The following is an 18,673-nucleotide window of genomic DNA, read 5'->3' as shown; positions in this document are numbered from 1 at the left end:
TTATCTGCTTTGCATTCGTAATTCAATACATTCCATTCACGAATAAGGCGAAATGAAATGGAACGCGAATCTGCATGCTTCGAAGATACAACACCTTCTCATTCTCCCCCAAATAGCAGGAGTTTTTGTGAATTTAATTCGAATATCTCTTCACGATGCTTGATCCTCCTCTCGAGGGCGTAAGATTTGCTCTCGATGCGAGAAGCCCTCTCAAAATTCTCACTGATGCAACTTGAGGTCAATAAAAACTCATAATGGGTAAACTTTCCCCGAATAGGTAAGGGAGGTACTGTATATGTGCACGTGTGTGTGTGTGTGTGTGTGTGAGAGAGAGAGAGCGGGGGAGGGAGGTGCCCAGCGGTGTATGTCTTCACACAAACACTCAAACTTATTACAATAGATAGATTAATAAGGGAAAGATAGAAATCTGGATGAAAGCATTTGAGGGCGAGGAGGACAGAGGAAAGAGAGGGGGCCAGCTAGCCTGCTCGCACTCCAGTCGCGCGAGGAACCCTGGCGGTGTGTTGACTCAACGTGTTGCATATTGCAAGATGTACATCTCCCACAGGCTTCTTCTAGACACCTGTACCGCTGTTTGGTAACACTTCCAACAAAGCGAGAGTGGTAAGAGTGGAAGAGAGGGAGGGGAGGGGGTGTGAAGAGTTCCACTCGCGCCCTCTCACCTGCTAGTCTCTTACTCTTCTTCTTCCGGGGCAAACACTTCTTCACTACCTGCTTAACAAGACACTTCACTCCCATAATTAATCTTTTGCTTCTCTCCCAAATATTGCTGCCGACGCCATTGTTTGAAACCTCAAAGAGTAGAGAGAGAGAGAGAGAGAGCCATTCATTTTCCACTAATCTGCGTGTGTTTGTGCGTGAGTGAGAAAGAAAGATTGCTTGTAACGTTAACGCATATCATGTGATACACGCATTCTCTCTCTCTCTCTCTCTCTCTCTCTCTCTCTCTCTCTCTCTCTCTCTCTCTCTCTCCGTGTGTGTATGTCATTAATAATAATATTACGAACGTTATACCGCAAACAATTATAGTAATTAATTATGTGTTGTTTATTGTAAGATTACGTAATTATAAATTCGATGTATTAACCCGTGCCATTCTCTCTCTCTCTCTCTCTCTCTCTCTCTCTCTCCTCTCTCTCTCTCTCTCTCCATTCCAACATAATGCCCTCGCATATTAAGGTGTTATCATTGTTGCAAGGACTTTCTTAATTAGGATGGCAGTTACGTTTTAGTTGTGCCGTCTTCCTTGATTTTGTCCTGGTTTTTGTTTATTTGTAAATTAAGAAAAATTAAATGATTATGATCACAATTACTCTTGCGGTAATGGTTATAAGAAAAGATCTTGTGAAACAGCGACAACAATGCTAGAAAACAAACACAAAAAATGAAGGTACATTATACGTCTTCTTTTATTTGCATAACGTCTTCTGGAACCATTCAGAAGTTTCCGTTTTGAATATGATCTCATACGAGGTATGTTCAATAAGTAATGAGAAAATGTCAGGAGAGACACTATTTATTTTTATAAGCTTACACAACTTTGTCTCCTTCAAAATAATTGCCTTTCGCAGCTACACAATTCTGCATGCGTCTCTCCCAATCCTGGAAGACCTCCTCAAAGTCCTTTTTCAGTAGTCCCTTCAGGTAACTTTCTGATGCCTCTTTCAGCTCCTCTGTTGACTGGAATCTGGTTCCCCTGAGGCTGTCTTTCATGCGTGGGAACAGGAAGAAGTCGCAAAGGGCTAGGTCAGGGCTGTAGGGTGGGTGTTGTACCACTTTCATTCCCCTGTCGGCCATCCAGGTGGTCACCAGCGTTGACTCCTGGCATGGGGCATTGTCCTGGTGGAACCACCACTGACCACTCCTCTTCGGTCAGAACTGTCTCGACTGTGCCAATACTAATACCAACAGCTTCAGATAGCATCCTCACAGATATTCGACGGTCTTGCATCACTAACCTTTGCACTTCCTCAATGTTTTCCTCCTTGCGTTCACTTTTCGGTGCTCCAGATCTGGGTTCATCCTCAACCTGTTCATTTCTGTCAGAAAATCTGTTGAACCACCGATAGAAATTTGCTTGGCTCATCTGTTCATCCCCATAGGCCTCCTTTAACATTCCATTGGCATCTTGTTTGGTTTTCTTAAGTTTAACACAAAATTTGATGGCGTAACGTTGCTCCATGTTTCGCTGCATTTTGACAAGTGTTCAGAGATTGGCAAACCGGATCAGATTGGTTCCACCACGTTCACCGTTGCACTCAGACCTACAAATATAGAAAGTTGCCAGTTTGTCATTTTATAGAATATATGTATGTGTACTTCACCGTGAAGTAGTATTTTGATCAAATCATATTTAGTGTCTCGCCGGACATTTTCTCATTACTTATTGAACATACCTCGTATATATATATATATATATATATATATATATATATATATATATATATATATATATATATATATATATATATATATATATATATAAAAAAATCTTATCAGCTTAGTCCAGTTTGTATACGGGGTCACCGTTTTTGATGGGCCGCTTACATCCACCTGTGGTGAGCTTCTGCTTCGTTATGTCCCTCCTCCCTCAAGTCTTCCCTCACACAATCTCTCCATCTCTTTCTTGGTCTTCCTCATCTTCTTTTACCCAGCACTTCCATCTCCAAATATTATGCCTTCCAATATGGTCTTCCTCCCTTCTTAGTAAGTGTCCGTACCATCTCAGTCTCCGCCCTGCACTTTCTTTGATGTTTCAACCACATGTGTTGGCCCTCTGATGTACTGAATCCTAACCTTGTCCTCCCTCGTTACACCAGGCATCCATCTTAACATTCTCATCTCTGCTACGTCCATTTTCTTCTCCTCTGTCTTTCTCATACTTATAGTTCCTGTACCATATAGCATAGCTGGTCTTACCACTCCCTTATGGAACTTTCCCTTTAGTCTTAGTGCCACTCTTTCATCACAAAGGATTTAGAAGGCAGCCCTCCAGTTGTTCCAACCCACTTGTTTCAGATGTTTTACTTCCTCATCCATTCTTCCACCAGCTCTAGCACAAACCCAAGTATTTGGACTTGTGTACTCTTTATTTCTTCCCTGTCATCCCCCCTCATCGGCGGTAAAAAAATGTTCTGAATTAGTTCTTCATTGGAGGGGTGGGTAGAGCTCTCGGCTAGCACGCTGCTGGCCCATCGTTCGACTCACCGACCAGCCAATGAAAAATTAGAGGAAGTTATTTCTGGTGATAGAAATTAATTTCTCGTCATAATGTGGTTCGGATTCCACAATAAGCTGTAGGTCCCGTTACTAGGTAACCAGTTGGTTCTCAGCCACGTAAAATAAATCTAATCATTCGGGCCAGCCCTATGAGAGTTTTAATCAGCTCAGTGGTCTGGTTAAACTAATTATACTTAACTTTGACCTGCTTATCCTCATTTCTCTATCCTTCAGTGCTACTCTCCAACTTCCCCTCCAGAACTTCCCTCCTCTCTGCACACAACACAATGTCATCTGCATATAATATGCTCTATGGCACTGTCTCTCTTACCTCCCCTGTCGTGCTATCCATCACGATGTTGAAAATAAATGGGCTAAGGGCTGATTCCTGGTGTAATCCAACCCTCACCTTAAATCCTTCAGTCTTTCCAACGCTGCTTCTCACTCTGGTATACACATTCCAATGCACATACTTCTCTGGGACCATCTCCCTCAAATTCATCCAATTTTCTTGTCTCGGGACTCTGTCATGGGCCTTTTCAGGGTCTATGAACACCATGTGTATGTCCCTCTGCTTCTCTCTGAATTTCTCCATTAGCTGTCTCAGAGAGAACTACCATCTGTCGTTCTAACTCCTTTCATAAATCCCAGCTGTTCTCTCCCTATTTCTACTTCCTCTCTTAGTCTGGCATCTATCATTCTTTACAATATCTTCAAAGTGCTGGACATCAATTTAATACCTCTGTAATTACTACACTCTTGAACATCCCCCCTTGCCTTTGAAAATTGGTATCAGTATACTTTCCCTCCACTCCTCTGGCATCTCCTCTTGATCTATAATCTTTTCCATTGTAATATAAATGACTTCCACTCCTTCATCTCCTAATGCTTTCCATACTTCAACTTGGATCAAGTTCAGTCCTGTCGCCTTCCTATTCTTCATCTTCTCTAAAGCAGCCCATTCACGATCAGTAATTACCGAAGGAATTCCTTCAGTGTCAGAACTAGGACGTCCACTAACGGTCGGTGCGTTCATCAGTGTAGGATAGACTACCGTGGTGATTAGACAATCGAAATGGCTTCCTCTATTTTTTGTGATAATGAGTTATTGTTGATGGGATTAGGGCTTGTTGCGGCGCATTCTACTCTGAAGAAACGAAGAAAGACTAAATCAAAATGGTGTAAGGATTGGCTACAGGGAAGGGATTTAAAATCACACATATTTTTGATGGAAGAACTGAGATTTGAACCACAAGACTGGCTTAATTATTTAAGAATGGACGAGGAAACCTATGATCAGTTGCTTTCCTGTGTTACTCCTTATATTAAAAAGCAGGATACTAATATGAGGGAAGCACAATTTTTTGCGTAGCACTAAGAAAGACGGCTATACAGATTTAAATGTTGAACATGATGATGATGTAGTCTCTCTTGTAGGCTTAAATGCAGGTTACGATAGACATGCATCACAAGCTAGCCTGCATTCAAGGGAAATATTTAGAAACTTTTTTTGCAATGAAGGAGCATTATGTTTTCAAGAACATATGATTGCTAAGAACTATTAAACACTGTAAAACAACTGCATTTTCTCATGTTTTCAGAAAGACCAAGAAGTCAGCTATGACTTACTATATGGGGCCAAATTACATCTATTAATAAACTTTTTTTTATTGTGAACCATCTGTATTTTTGAAAATGTAACTGTTTTCTGTTTAATAAATAAATAACAAATAATGTGTTTCTTACTTCATGTGCTTGTAAATTCGAGGTGGATGTTCTAATAGCTTCTTGATCCTTTAAAAACATTAAATCTTCATAGTAAGTCCAAGTTGGCGTATACATATCATCTGCCCCAGTTCCAGACCGCATAGAATCTTCGACTTTTTTTGCTTCTTTCCTGAAATTACTCCTGTAGATGTTGATTTTTTTCTTCACTAAGTCTGTGGTTGCATCAGGATACTTTTCTTTAAGTTTTTCTGCTAATTTTCCATACGCTTCGTTTTTTTTATATTTATTCAGATAATGTTTTGACTTAATTTGCCAAAGGCATGGCTGTTCTTTGTATAACTGAAAAAATTCGCCCCAAAATTCTCTATCTTCCGGCATCTTAACTACTTAAACCTCACTCAAATCTCTGCACCAACATTCCTCACACTCTGGCCATGCGGTTCACACTGATAACTTAACTGACTGGTAGCCATTCACGGTCAATGTTCCCTTCAGTGCGCGTTAGCCCCGCCTCCAAAATCAAGCAGAGTTTGATTCTCATCAGTGTAACTGACAGTTGTACTGACAGGCCTCAAACAACCCCATTCACGATCATTTTTGCCAAGTTTGAAGGAATTCCTTCAGTAATTACTGATCGTGAATGGCTTGCTTAAGGGGTTTAGCACCTCTTGCCTAGAGAAGCCTATTACCATTCCCATGTTCATTAGTCCATCCCCTCTTACTGGTCTTTCATTTTCTTCATTCAGCAGTTGTTCAAAATACTCTTTCCATCTTTTCATGATGTCTTCTTCCTTTCCAAGTACGGTATATTTTGAGCTTTAATTCGCCTGATATGTGTGATATCTTTGGCGCTTTTGCTTCTGGCCTTTAATAGTTTCAGCATCTTTTTCAGCCCTTCCTGGTTTCCAGTTCTGTATGTACAGCATCATATGCCCTTGCCTTAGCTTGAGGTACCACCTTTACCTCTTTGTTTTTATCCCTAAGCCTGTCCTTCTCCTCCCTTAACTGTGATTCTTCCTATCTCTTTTTTGCCTTTTTCCTGTCTCGCTGGCTTCTGTATATTTTAATCCCACCACCAGCTCTCCTTTTCTTCCCATACCATCCCAGATGTTTCCCCAAGTAATTCCTTTCCATACTTCCTAATTACTTCTGCATTATGTGTCCACCATTCCAGAACATTGTCAATTTCTAAATCAGTTTCTTCTAACACCTTCCTTTTTAAACTCTTTTCTCTTATCACCATCCTTTGATAATTTGTACCACTTGATTTTCCTTACTCATTTTGTTTTGGTTTTCCTGTCTCTTTTCAGCTTCAAATCCATAGATAAAAGTCTGCGTTGTGGGCTACATGGTTGCCTGGGATAACTTAGCAGTTTTTGACTTCCAATAGCCTTTGCATTCTTTAAAGAAAGTAATCTATCTGAAAGCTTCTAACGCCACTCATATAGGTAATTAGATGTTCCCTTTTTCTTTTCTGAAAAATGTGTTTACTATTGCCATGTCAGATACCATGGCAAAGTCCACTTTACCCTCCCCTTCTAGGTTTCTCTCTCCTGTCCCATGTCCTCCATGCACACGTCCAACTATGTCATTTTCACCTCTCACACGACCATTCAAATCTGCCCTCACCAGCCCACTCATGCTCTTCCAGACCCTGCATCACTTCATCCATTTCACTCCAGAAGTAGTTTTTCTCTTCCTCTATGCATCCCACTTGTGGTGCATAAGCACTTACAATATTCACCACTTCTCTTCCACAGTATATCTGTAATCTCATGATTCGGTCATTCTTCCTATGCACCTCCATCACCGTAGTCTTCAGTTTCCCTGACTGAAGTAGGGGAGACCTGGGCTAGTTGGCACACTTTTTACTATTTTGGTTACTGGGAATACAGTAGAAAACAAACTTATTTGCAAATTTCTTATCATCATTGAGAAAGTAAAAATTCCTCTTTATCATAAAGCAAAAAACTTGTGATTTGCTTTCAACATAATGTAACAGGAACCTTTAGAAAAAAAATAACTTTTTCATGCCAACTTGCCCGGAATACAGGGTAAGCTGGCACACATTATGGGGTAAGTTGACACATTGATAATTAAAAGAAAATTACTGCATTGCATTTAAATCAAATAACAAAAATAAGCTCTGAAATTCCAAAATACGAAATATAAGGCATTAGTATTACTTCAGATCATCATCTGAGTTGCAACTGTGGCAGGTGTAAAATAAATCTTCGTCAGTACAGTCTTCATGCTTCCACATGTTAGACACCCTGCACTGGATCCACACTTCTCCTGGCTTACTTTTAGAAAATGCATACCAAACACAGGCTGTCTTCAACTGAGCTTTCTTCTGAATCAACATGAGCAGATCTTAAACTCTGGGATTGGTATTTCTTTTTTGCTTGTGAAAAGAGGCTTCTTTTTGCCTTTGTGTTTTTATATTCGACTTCTTTTCAAGATTTTTTTTTACTGGTGTGTCAGTTAGAATAGCAGAACGACGTTTCTTCCTATTCATTGAATTTTCCCTTTCTGGCACCTGATTTAGGCAATGGTCTCATTTCTGCAAGTGAAGTCACTGTCTTCCCAGTTACTCCATAAGCAGATGGTGTGGGTTCATTCTGCTCTCCAAGGCGATCATCTTATCTTGGACTTCTCCATCAAAAACTTTTTTATTCCATTGTTGTCTGTCATATCGCAAGACTGTATCACGCTGATGTCTGGTCTGAAGCCCTTGTGTCTCTTTTTGGACATCTCCCTATGATGATCTGTTACATGCACACTTATAAAATCAGAATCTTGAAATAGTCTGTATTCAGAGGTTAAATTCCAGCAGTGATAAACCCACTAAAAACATTAGAATGAGTAACAGCAAGAGGTAAAGCCATGGAAGCTATACCAGGAATGTCATAGATGGTCATAGTTGATCCTGGATTACTAGTCATCCACATGCTCTGTTAACACATTTCCTCAGAGGTCTATAAATGCTAACATCCAAGGGCTGCAACTTGTGAGAGCATTGTGGAGGAAATGATAGGACACTAATCTCATTATCCTTACAAAAATCCAGGAACAAAACGTATAATTTATAAATAAATAGACTTATCATTGTTATCAAATAACATGGGACAAGTCGGCACATGTGCCATCTTGCCCACCCTCCCCCCCTTTTTTTGAGCCAGGTTGCCCTATCCCTACCATTTGGCTCAAAAACACTTACCAGTCCACATCAAGAAACCTTGAATTATTAATCTTAAAAGTATAGAATCTTTAAACCATAAGGAAAACTATGCTATAACTGAAAAATAATCTTTCATGAATGTATAGATGTTATAGCAAAAAACACAAAGATAAAAAAAAATTACTTACTACCATCAAAATCAAATTTGTCTCATAAATTCAAGCTCCTACGTCCTATCTCACTGGAATTTTGTTGGTAACTGAAGAGCCATGTGGAAATTACATAGTATATGTATTAGAGTCATCTATTGGTAAACATTGAAGTTATTTAGAATGTGCCCACTTACCTCCGCAGCCAACTAGCCCCGGTCTCCACTATACCAACTCCATTTCTGCCCTGTGTATTTGCTCCACTATAAAACAAATTTTATCCATCACCAAACTCCATTGCTTTATTTTCTCTCCATCGTGTTTCCTGAAAGTACAAAGCATCCACATTCTTCCTCCTCATGAGATCAGTCAACTCCCTAAGCTGGCACACCATGAAGCCTATGTGAGCTAACTTCTGTAGCTGCACCTGCTCATGATGCAGTACCCATCGTCCAGTTACAGGATTGGGGCAATGTATCTGTGTGTCGTTTACCGAGTATGCCCCAGCAATATTTTGTTCCATATAAAGGCTCATTCCATATTAGGTTTTGGCATATGTTTTTATGGTCGGATGCTCTTCCTGACACCAACCCTCCTTATTTATCCCTATACACACACACACACACACACACACACACATATATATACATATATATATATATATATATATATATATATATATATATATATATATATATATATATATATATATATATATATATATCACAAACTAGGTCCTCAGTGTAGGGGAAGAGTGGAACAAGTTATTATTATAGACTGCCTTCGTACCAAGGGGGCCCCAAGTTTATGAATAAAAGGAGAACTACTGGAAACTCACCTTGAATCTTCCTGGATTTACGTAAATAATGAAGGTTGCCATTTGGAATTAGAATTCTTTTACAATTAAAAAGGGGGTTATTTACAGAGAATGGGGCAAATATGCAAACCAAAAAAAAAAAAAGTGCAACAATTTACAGACATAAATTACATACAACAGATCAATGCAGTAATTTGCAAATAAGCAATGTAATTATGAGGGGCCACAGATACAACAATCCCCGTTATAACAAATGATTCTGTTATGTTAAAAATGCATCAATTCACAGAAAGTAATACATTGGAAGGGGTGAACTCCAGGGTAATGGCAATCACTTAATTAAGATGATTTCTGTGTGGGCAACAGATTCTTGCGATCAGGCTGCAACCAGGAATGGTTACAGAGTTGGATGGCAGTCATGCAATGGTCGGGCATAGATTTGCGGACTGGACAGGTTAAGATGGCTCCTGTAAGAGGTCAGGAGTTAGTACAACCATGGGGGAGAAAGGAAACCTCCCTTGCTATTAATTAAACAATAAATTTCTGCATGGGCGAGGGATCAAACACTTATATCACTTAAACTAATTTGCCCTTAATTTGCACTATGGAGGGAATATTCGAATACTTATCACTGAATCATATTAGGTTGATTTCAAAGCAAGTCATGGGGCGATTCACGGGCTGCTCGAAGTAGGGTGACTTAACAAAGAGACTGCTTTTTGGAGGAAGAAAATTGAAGTTTGAAGGAATGGAAAAATCAAGGAATTTCAGGGGAGAGGGAAAGGGCTGGCCTATTGACTAATTACGGATGAACGTACCTGGGTCGGTAAATGTGTGTGCTAGACATGTACGACACAGCCGTGTACCGGAGTTAGTTTCACCAGTGTAAAGGAAGCGCCAAGCATGTTGCTCGCACTGGCGTTAGCTGCTAAGTGCGGTGCTGGGGAAACAGGGCACATATTCCACTTGTTTGGTTCAAAACCTCAGCCCAAGTCAATCTGCAAAAGTCATACAGCCAGCAAAAGAGTGAAGGAAAAAGTGGTCTTAAGATTAAGTACTTAGAGGTTAAGTTCCTATCTCTCTCATAGCCTGGCTATGTCCCCAAGCCCATAACGGCCTAGCTACTCCCATATCACGTGATGGGGGTGAGGGGTGGGTTAACTATTGTCCACCCCAGGTCAGCTGAGGTGGGAGGCTATCCCTACATGAGTGAAAAACAGGCGCTAACCTCTTTTCCCTGGTTCAAATATGCTTGATCCTACCTCGCCCACCATGTTTTCTTGGCCCTACAGTCAAATGAAAGGTGCAAATGCTTCCCTGAATAAATTACTCACTGGCTGCTAGATGAGGGAGAGAGAGAGAGAGAGAGAGAGAGTGAGTGAGTGAAATATCAATACACTTCGAATTCCGAATGATAGATTTGACTAGTTGGTGTACACATTTTATCTTGCTCAAATGCCTGATATAATTTCATCTTTTTGGAGCTATAAAAGGTATTCTTTATGCAGAAGATGATCGCTGGGTGATAGATGTAACATACCAACGGTTCTTTCATTCTTTCACAGGCAAGGTGACTTATACCGCTTGCAAGGAGACCAACAAACTATTGCTCAGAAAATATTTTCGTAATTGTCATCCAACTGTTTTCCTTTCTTTCGAAGAGATGATTTCCTACTAAGAATCTCATCCAGTAATCCAGAAATTTCCATTTCTAGACCAGATAAAGGAAGAGGAACAAATATTTTAATGAAAACGACCGCATTCAGGAAATGTGTGATATACTGAAGGACCTTACGAAGTTTATTGAAACAGTTATCCCAACATACCTACCAATCTTTAAAGTGGAAGATAAAATCAACAGGTTGCTGGAAGGTTTGAAAGATCAAAATATTATAACAGAAAGCACCTACTAAGAATTATACTCTTCTAGTTCTTTAAGACCTATTTTGGCTGCATTTTGTTATCCAAACAATCAAATAGCCTATGTTACAACCATTTACCATTAGTGAGTATTCTTAGCCTGATTCCGCCAGCCTTGTATCTGATATTCTACCACAGAATGTTGACTTACATATGGTTAGTTTTGATGTCACATCCTTCTTCACGAACATACCGTTGCAGAAGACGGTCAACATTATTTTAAAGAAAAGCTTTTCCGATGATGACTTTTTATTTCACGGTTTTAACAAGAACAATTTTAAGAAACTTCTAGAAGTTGCAGTGCAGGACACTCACTTTATTTTTAAAACTAGAATTTATAATTAAGTGGATTGTGTCTCTATGGGGTCCCCTTTGGCTCCCATTATGGCAAATGCTTTCATGTGCTCCCTCGAAGAACAAATGCTCAAAGGGTGTCTCTTAACAATTTGATGCGGTCTCTGCTGGTCTATTGTTTTACTTGCCCAAAATGTACATTTGGTAAATATATAGGATCCACCAAGAGATTGCTCAAAGTGAGAGTTGACTCCCATCTTGAAGTCAGTCACCACACCGGGGTCAGCTAAAAACAAAAGAATTTTCTAATATAAGAGATCACTTTAAAAAAACTAAGACAGTATTTTCATAACAAGGTTTTAATATTATCGCTCAAGCACCAAATGACCATTCTCTCTCCACCCTGGAGTCTTAACTATCAAGCATCATGTTCCTTCCCTAAATAGCTAGACCTCTTCCACTGTTTTATGTCTTAACTCCAACAGAGTTAGGTAGGTTCTTCTCTTATTTTTTTATATTTTAAAGTTTACTTTTTTATTTTAACATTTTTAGTTATTTTAAATTCCATGTTTTAATGATTTTTAACTTTTATAAGTATTTTTTAACTTATTCTATTTGTAAATCTTATCCTTTGTATTGTTTTAAAGCTTCGATGATGAGACATGACGTCTAAAAAATTTGGCCAAATAAACAAATAGAATGCTTTGCTGGCTGTTTTATTCTGATATATATATATATATATATATATATATATATATATATATATATATATATATATATATATATATATATATATATATATATATAAAAAATGTGCATATGTATATATGTGTATATCCCATGATCCCAGCTCCTTGTTGAGGTGGGGGCCTTGGGGACCCGCTGCCGAGATTGAACGCACCATGGTGCCTACCATCCCTGCAAAATGTTCAGCCAAGCATTGGAACCTTTATCCCTTTCACTCCTCCTTCTATAAATTTTCCTGTTTCCCTATTCCACTTTTGTTGACGACCTAGGCATGGCACTGATTATGCTAATTGATGTACTCTGAACATGGCACATCCGTTTTTTCCAGTTTTTCCATATAGTGTGTGAACATGGCACATCAGTTTTTTCCAGTTTTTCCACATTCATCAATATTCTCTGCTTAGATGAATGGAAGATCATGGTTGGGAAGGGGTTTCCATTCAAAGCTATTTCTTGGAGTTGTGGGTGATGTTAGCCACCCCGATAATGGTTTGGACCATTTCTGGAAAAACTATTTACATGGGTTGGCGCACGGGAATCCAGGGGGAGCCAGTCTTTGGGGTAGGCTCTTTGCTTCTGGCCAGAAGCCCATCATTACAGAAAAAGGGAGGATGGTTCCATGTTCACATGGTCTCAGTCCCAACATGAGGGTTTAGCTTACACCTGCACCCCTATGTCTATTTTGGTGCTATTCCATTTGGGTAGGGTATGGAGTAGACCACTAGGGAAGTCAACTCTCACTGTTCCGATGCTGGAGGATGTGAATTTTATGAAGAATCTGTGATACTGTCTTAATATTCTTAAACAGTTATTTACATTTTATTTTTTTCCCCAATTTCATGTTTGGATCAATTAGTAGATGACCCCCCACCCCTGGATCTGCTGACTCACTTACACTGTTGACGACTAATTGCGCAGCAAAGACTAGTGATTCTATCTTCTTAGCCACGTAAAATAAGTCTAATCCTTCGGGCCAGCCCTAGGAGAGCTGTTAATCAGCTCAGTGGTCTGGTAAAACTAAGCTATACTTACTTTTTTCCTGCCTCAGGCCCTTCATAAACCTATGTCTTAATGACTTCGGCACGAAGTCATTAAGAATTTTATGTATTTTTCAAATGTTGCATGTAATTTAATTATAAAAAAGCCTATGAGTTTGCAAATATATATGGATCAATAAACAGGATGAAGGTGAAGTTGGCATTTGATGAGCAATCATTTGCATTCTACATAATATATGATTCAGCCAAGTCTGCTAAGTGTGTGCGTGAATTGGCAAAAAAAGGCAGATATACCAGAATTTTCTGGTCAAACAAAATCAATTGACTAAAGAAACATTAGAGATGAGGATGGTGAGTTTGTACCAAACGTTCTGGATTAAACTGAGGAGGGGCCCTTCCCTAGAAGTATGCACGTCTCAGTGTGGCATATAATATCTTACGAAGAGGGGCATTGTAATATCATAAAGGCATGAGAAAACTTGGACGAACAAGTTGGGACCACTCTTGAAAATAATGTGAGAAAATATGGGACAAATGCATTAGCGAAAGCAGCAAATAAAAGTCAGGCAGTACCTATATAAATTTATTCCAGAATCAGGCAGCATGATCCAATATATTGCTCCTCATAAAAAAATTTGATACATCCAGAGCAGTTATTTATAGCAAGGATATGTATGAGTTCAATGAAGCCGAAATTCTTAGATGTCCTGGAAATGTTTTGTCTGACAAAAAGCTAAAAGGGATAAATAATGCCTTACTTCTCACTTTCCACTCCTCATTTCTTCCAGACTACATTAAAATCAGCCATTTGTCACTGAATGTCAAGAAATTGAAAACTAAGCCTATTCATTGTCATAGAAGTTTTGAGTATGGCCATGTGCAGGCACCAAGTAGTTATTTTCCTCGGTGTTATGCATGTGCGGCGATGCACAGCCGTAGTGAACCCTGCACCAAAGAGCGATTCTGTTCTTTGCAAAGGAGATCACTCACCTAGTTGGAAACATTGTCCAACTTATAATGCCGTGTCCACACGGTCGAACTCTGTCTGCAGACACAAAGACATTGTCTGTAAATGGGCAATTTAAGCGGACAAAACCACGAAATGTCCGTGTTTGCTGTTAAAGAGGGCACAAACAATGCCCTTGTTCTGACTTTGAATATGAAACGACGACGCTGCCAGAGACAAAATCAGTTTTTAGTCTGTTTCTATCCTGACTGAGTTAAGAACGTTTTTTATTTTTTCTTAGATTTATTACTGTGCATCATTTCCAACTCAAACACGTATTGGTCTCGGGATAACTTTATTGAATTAATTGAATTATTGCACGAACATGAATGTTTGTGGAAAGTAAGAAGTGTTTCTTAAAGGAATAGAAACCAACGTGCTGCAGCCCTCAAAGAAATAACCGATAAGATTACCAGTAAAAGCTTCAAAGTTTTGACAAGTGATGAAAAAAAACACACAATCTCAGAAACCAGTACCGTTGGGAAATGAGGCAAATGAAAATGTCAAAGAAGTCTGGAAGTGGAACAGATGGTATATATACGCCAAAGTTGTGGTGTTTTAATTATCTATCTTTTTTTAAATGATGGCGAAACTACAGGACCGTCTGTGTCGAATATGCCAAGCAGCGATAACCAATCTTCTGATCATTCCTGCAAGTACCCTGCTGAGGAGGTTTTAGGTGAAGACCATTCCGACTCTGAGGTATGTGTATCTCTCTCTCTCTCTCTCTCTCTCTCTCTCTCTCTCTCTCTCTCTCTCTCTCGAATATTTGTTTTTTGTTTCTTTTTTTTCAAATTGTCACGTTTAGTCCTTGCAGAGTACTTATTTAGTGAAACTACCATTGTTATCGTACCGTATTACACTACTACAACCACACGCTGTCTCGACTTGCTGCCGACTGATTAGTGATTACCTAAAGCCCCGTAATGTAGTTCTGCCGTTTGGACGAAGTTTCGGTCAGAGTTTGCATACTTTGTATGGCAAAGACATAGTCTGAAGACAGAGTTCAACCGCGTGGACGTGACATCAGTCTCATTCTGATATTTTTGAAAATGCTTCGAATGAAGATATCAGCTTTGGACTTCAAGTAAAAAAGTAAGATGAGAACATAAAGACCCCATGTTTACTTTTGCTTCTGCTACTAGCAAAACTTAGAACGATAGCAGAGTAGAGGCAAAATCTGTGATTGGAAAAATTATTCTAATTCAGCTAGTGCAAGTAGAGCATTAAATGTGACATCATCAATACCAATAACAGATACCGGTGTGAAGATTTGTATGACTAATGAAAAAGCAACAAACAATGTAAATAAAGATGGAGTCCAGCTCCCTCATAAACAGAAACGAAGCAGGTTGTTCTACCCAAACAAATCTGAAATATATAATAATCTCTAACATATTTTAAACTTTGGATCTTTTTGGTCCCTTCTGAAAGATTGGCAGTTTCTAGGACTTGCTTCAGTTGAAGTACAGTAAGGCTGTAGATACTGAACCTTCTATTGTATGTCACTCCTCATCTAGAATCCCTTCAACATAGAATACAAAATCTGCCGTAGGGGAGGTAGTGCCGCAATGCACCTCATGCGGTGCACTGTAAGCATTACTTCAGGTTCTTTGCAGTATCCCTTCGGCCCCTAGCTGCAACCTCTTTCATTCCTTTTACTGCACCTCCGTTCATATTCTTTCTTCGATCTTACTGTCCACCCTCTCCTAAAGATTGTTTCATAGTGCAACTGTGAGGTTTTTCTCCTGTTCTACTCTCAATTTCCTTTTCAGCGCTAATGACCTCATAGGTCCCAGTGCTTGGCCTTTGGCCTAAATTTGATATTCTATTCCATTCCACTGAATACAAAATCGCAAAACACGATCAATAGTACATCTGGAGGCTCAGGTCGAAGAGGTTCAATTTCCTCAGATCAAAAAAGCCTATAGAAAAACAAAGTTCCTGTACGATTCTCTCATTTAGAGAATCCTTCCCAGTCATTCAAAGATAAGACTGGAAATTAAACAGAACAAATATTTAACATTCCTGTCAGATATTCTACAGTGGAACTACAAAGGTCTTAGAGCCCGAGAAGAAGAGCTCAAAGCACTCTTGCATAATCACAGTCCATCCATTTATGCCTTTAGGGAACTAAATCAGGAACTGAGATATACTAATACTGATCTTAATTATTCTATTCGCTGTTCTCCCCCTCCTCATGGGCAACATACTCATGGAAGGGTTGAAATAATTATTCACAAATCAATTCACTACTCTCCAATAGTATTGCACACTAGTTTTAGATAAACTCATTATAGTTCGCTCCATTTACCTCGCTCCTAAATCTGGTTTCACTAAACAAGACATGCCCATTATCCTCTATGGGGTGGTAACGTATTGGATAATGAAAGAATTGTAATTGACGAAATAATCATTGTCCAAAACATATCTTTTTTTTTATGATGGACCAACGACTGTTCACAATATATGCGCAGGATCAACATCAGCCATTGACTTTGTATGTGTTCTCCATGTATTTTTGTCAGTTATATGTAAACAGTGGATGAATTTCTAAATGGTAGTGACCATTATCCCATTGACTTTAAATCTGCAAAAAATTCCCCAAATGAGTCACTCTCAAAGTGGAATGTGAGGGAGGCAGATTGGGAAAACTACAGCAAAGTTGTCATTTTAGTGAAAGTTTTGAGTCTTTTGACTCACTTAAATGCGTACAATTATTTTACTGATAAAGTTCTTGAAAGTGCGAAAGAATCTATTCCAGTATCAAAAGGTAAACAGAGAAGACCTGCAGTTCCATGGTGGAATAAGACTTGTAGTAATTTACGTAAAATAACTAGAAAATTTTATAGGAAGTTTAAGAGTACAGGCTCTCCAACAGCCAAAAAAATATACCAAAGTAACCTAGCATAAGATAGACGTTATTTTCGTAAGATTATAAAAGAATCTTGGGTATATTATATAAATGGAATAGATTCTAAAACTCCATCTCAAATAGTAAGGAAGAAAATTAGAAAATGATTAGGAAAATACAATCCCTCTCCCACTACAGTTTAAAAAATTGACAATGTACAAATAACTAAACCCGGAGATGTAGCAGAAATGCTGGGAGATCACTTTCCAAAAATTTCTAGATCTAACAACTACTCCTCTCAGTCTCAACAAAAAAAAGGAACTCCCAAGTTACAATGGACCTTAGTAAAAATAATAACGAGGCCTATAATGCAAAATTTGCATTGAGAGAGCCAAGAGGTGCACTATTCTCTGCTGAACCTACGTCTCTAGGAGAGGACACAATCTTTTATGAAATGCTAAAACACCTTCCAGAAGCTGGCAAATGTTTTCATTTAAAAATTATAAACAAGATCTGGGAAACTTCTGCTCTCCCTGAAAGCTGTAAGATTTTGCTTATTGTTCCTGTAATTAAACCTTCAAATCCATCCAGTTATAGCCCGGTTGTTCTAACTAGCTGCATTTGTAAATTGGTAAAAAAAATCATTAACACTTAAATGATACGGTATCTTGAATTCAAAGATCTCTTAACCCCTTTCAATTTGAGTTCAGGAAAAATAGATCTACCTTAGATCCCTTACTTCAGCTTTCAAACCAAATTCAGCAAGGTTTTGCCAACCCTTGTCAAACGATAGGTATCTATTTTGACCTAGAGAAAGCATATGATTCCACTTGGCGTCAAGGAATTATTAAACACCTGTAAAAAAGAATGGGTATAAGGGGAAATATGATAAGATTCAAAAATTTCATTCTGTCTGACAGGATAATCAAATGAAGTTAGTACACAAAATATCGCCTCCATTCATTCAAGAAGTTCCTCAGGACAGTTTGCTTAGTGTAACATGCTTTGCCATCTCCGTAAACAGTTCAGTGAAGTTATTTAACATCCTGTTAAATGCTCTCTATTTGTTGACGATCTTGCACTTTATGTAATTAGATATGACTTATGATGCATGCAGACTTTTGTAGAAATCAATAAATGCTCTAACAAATCAGGCAAATATGAATGGCTTCAAATTTTCAAGTAATAAAACTATGGCTGTCCGTATCTCAAGAAGCACAAAACAAGAACTCCAACTTTGAAGTCAGAAATATATCACCATCTGAGCAAGAAGTAAAATTTTTCGGCTTACTTTTGATGCAAAGCTTACGTTTGCTAGTCATATTAATAATCTGAAAATTTAAGTTAAAAAATCTCTACATATCTTCAAAGTTGTATCTAGTTATAACATGAGCAGCTAAGAAATCTCTCCTTAAACTACTACGACTCCCTTTGCCTATCTTAGTTTGATTATGGATTTCAAATATACTCCTCAGCAGCTCAATCAAAGCTTAAGGAATTGGATGTCGTTCACAATGCAGGTCTAAGAATCTGTTGAGGGGTTGCAGGAAATCTCCAATAGAGAGTATTTATGTAGATACTGAACTCCCTTTGGATCTGAGGCAGCAATAACTTGGAACACGATACATAATGCGTTTGAAGAGCACCATATCATCCAGCCCTGTTGGTAAAGTACTTGCTCAGTGCAATCACGAAAAGCTCAGAAAGCCCACACCAAGAACACTTCAAATAACAACTTT

This window comes from Macrobrachium rosenbergii, chromosome 15, assembly GCF_040412425.1.
Source record: "Macrobrachium rosenbergii isolate ZJJX-2024 chromosome 15, ASM4041242v1, whole genome shotgun sequence".
In the NCBI taxonomy this organism is placed as follows: domain Eukaryota; kingdom Metazoa; phylum Arthropoda; class Malacostraca; order Decapoda; family Palaemonidae; genus Macrobrachium; species Macrobrachium rosenbergii.
Note: the sequence above shows the minus strand (reverse complement) of the source record.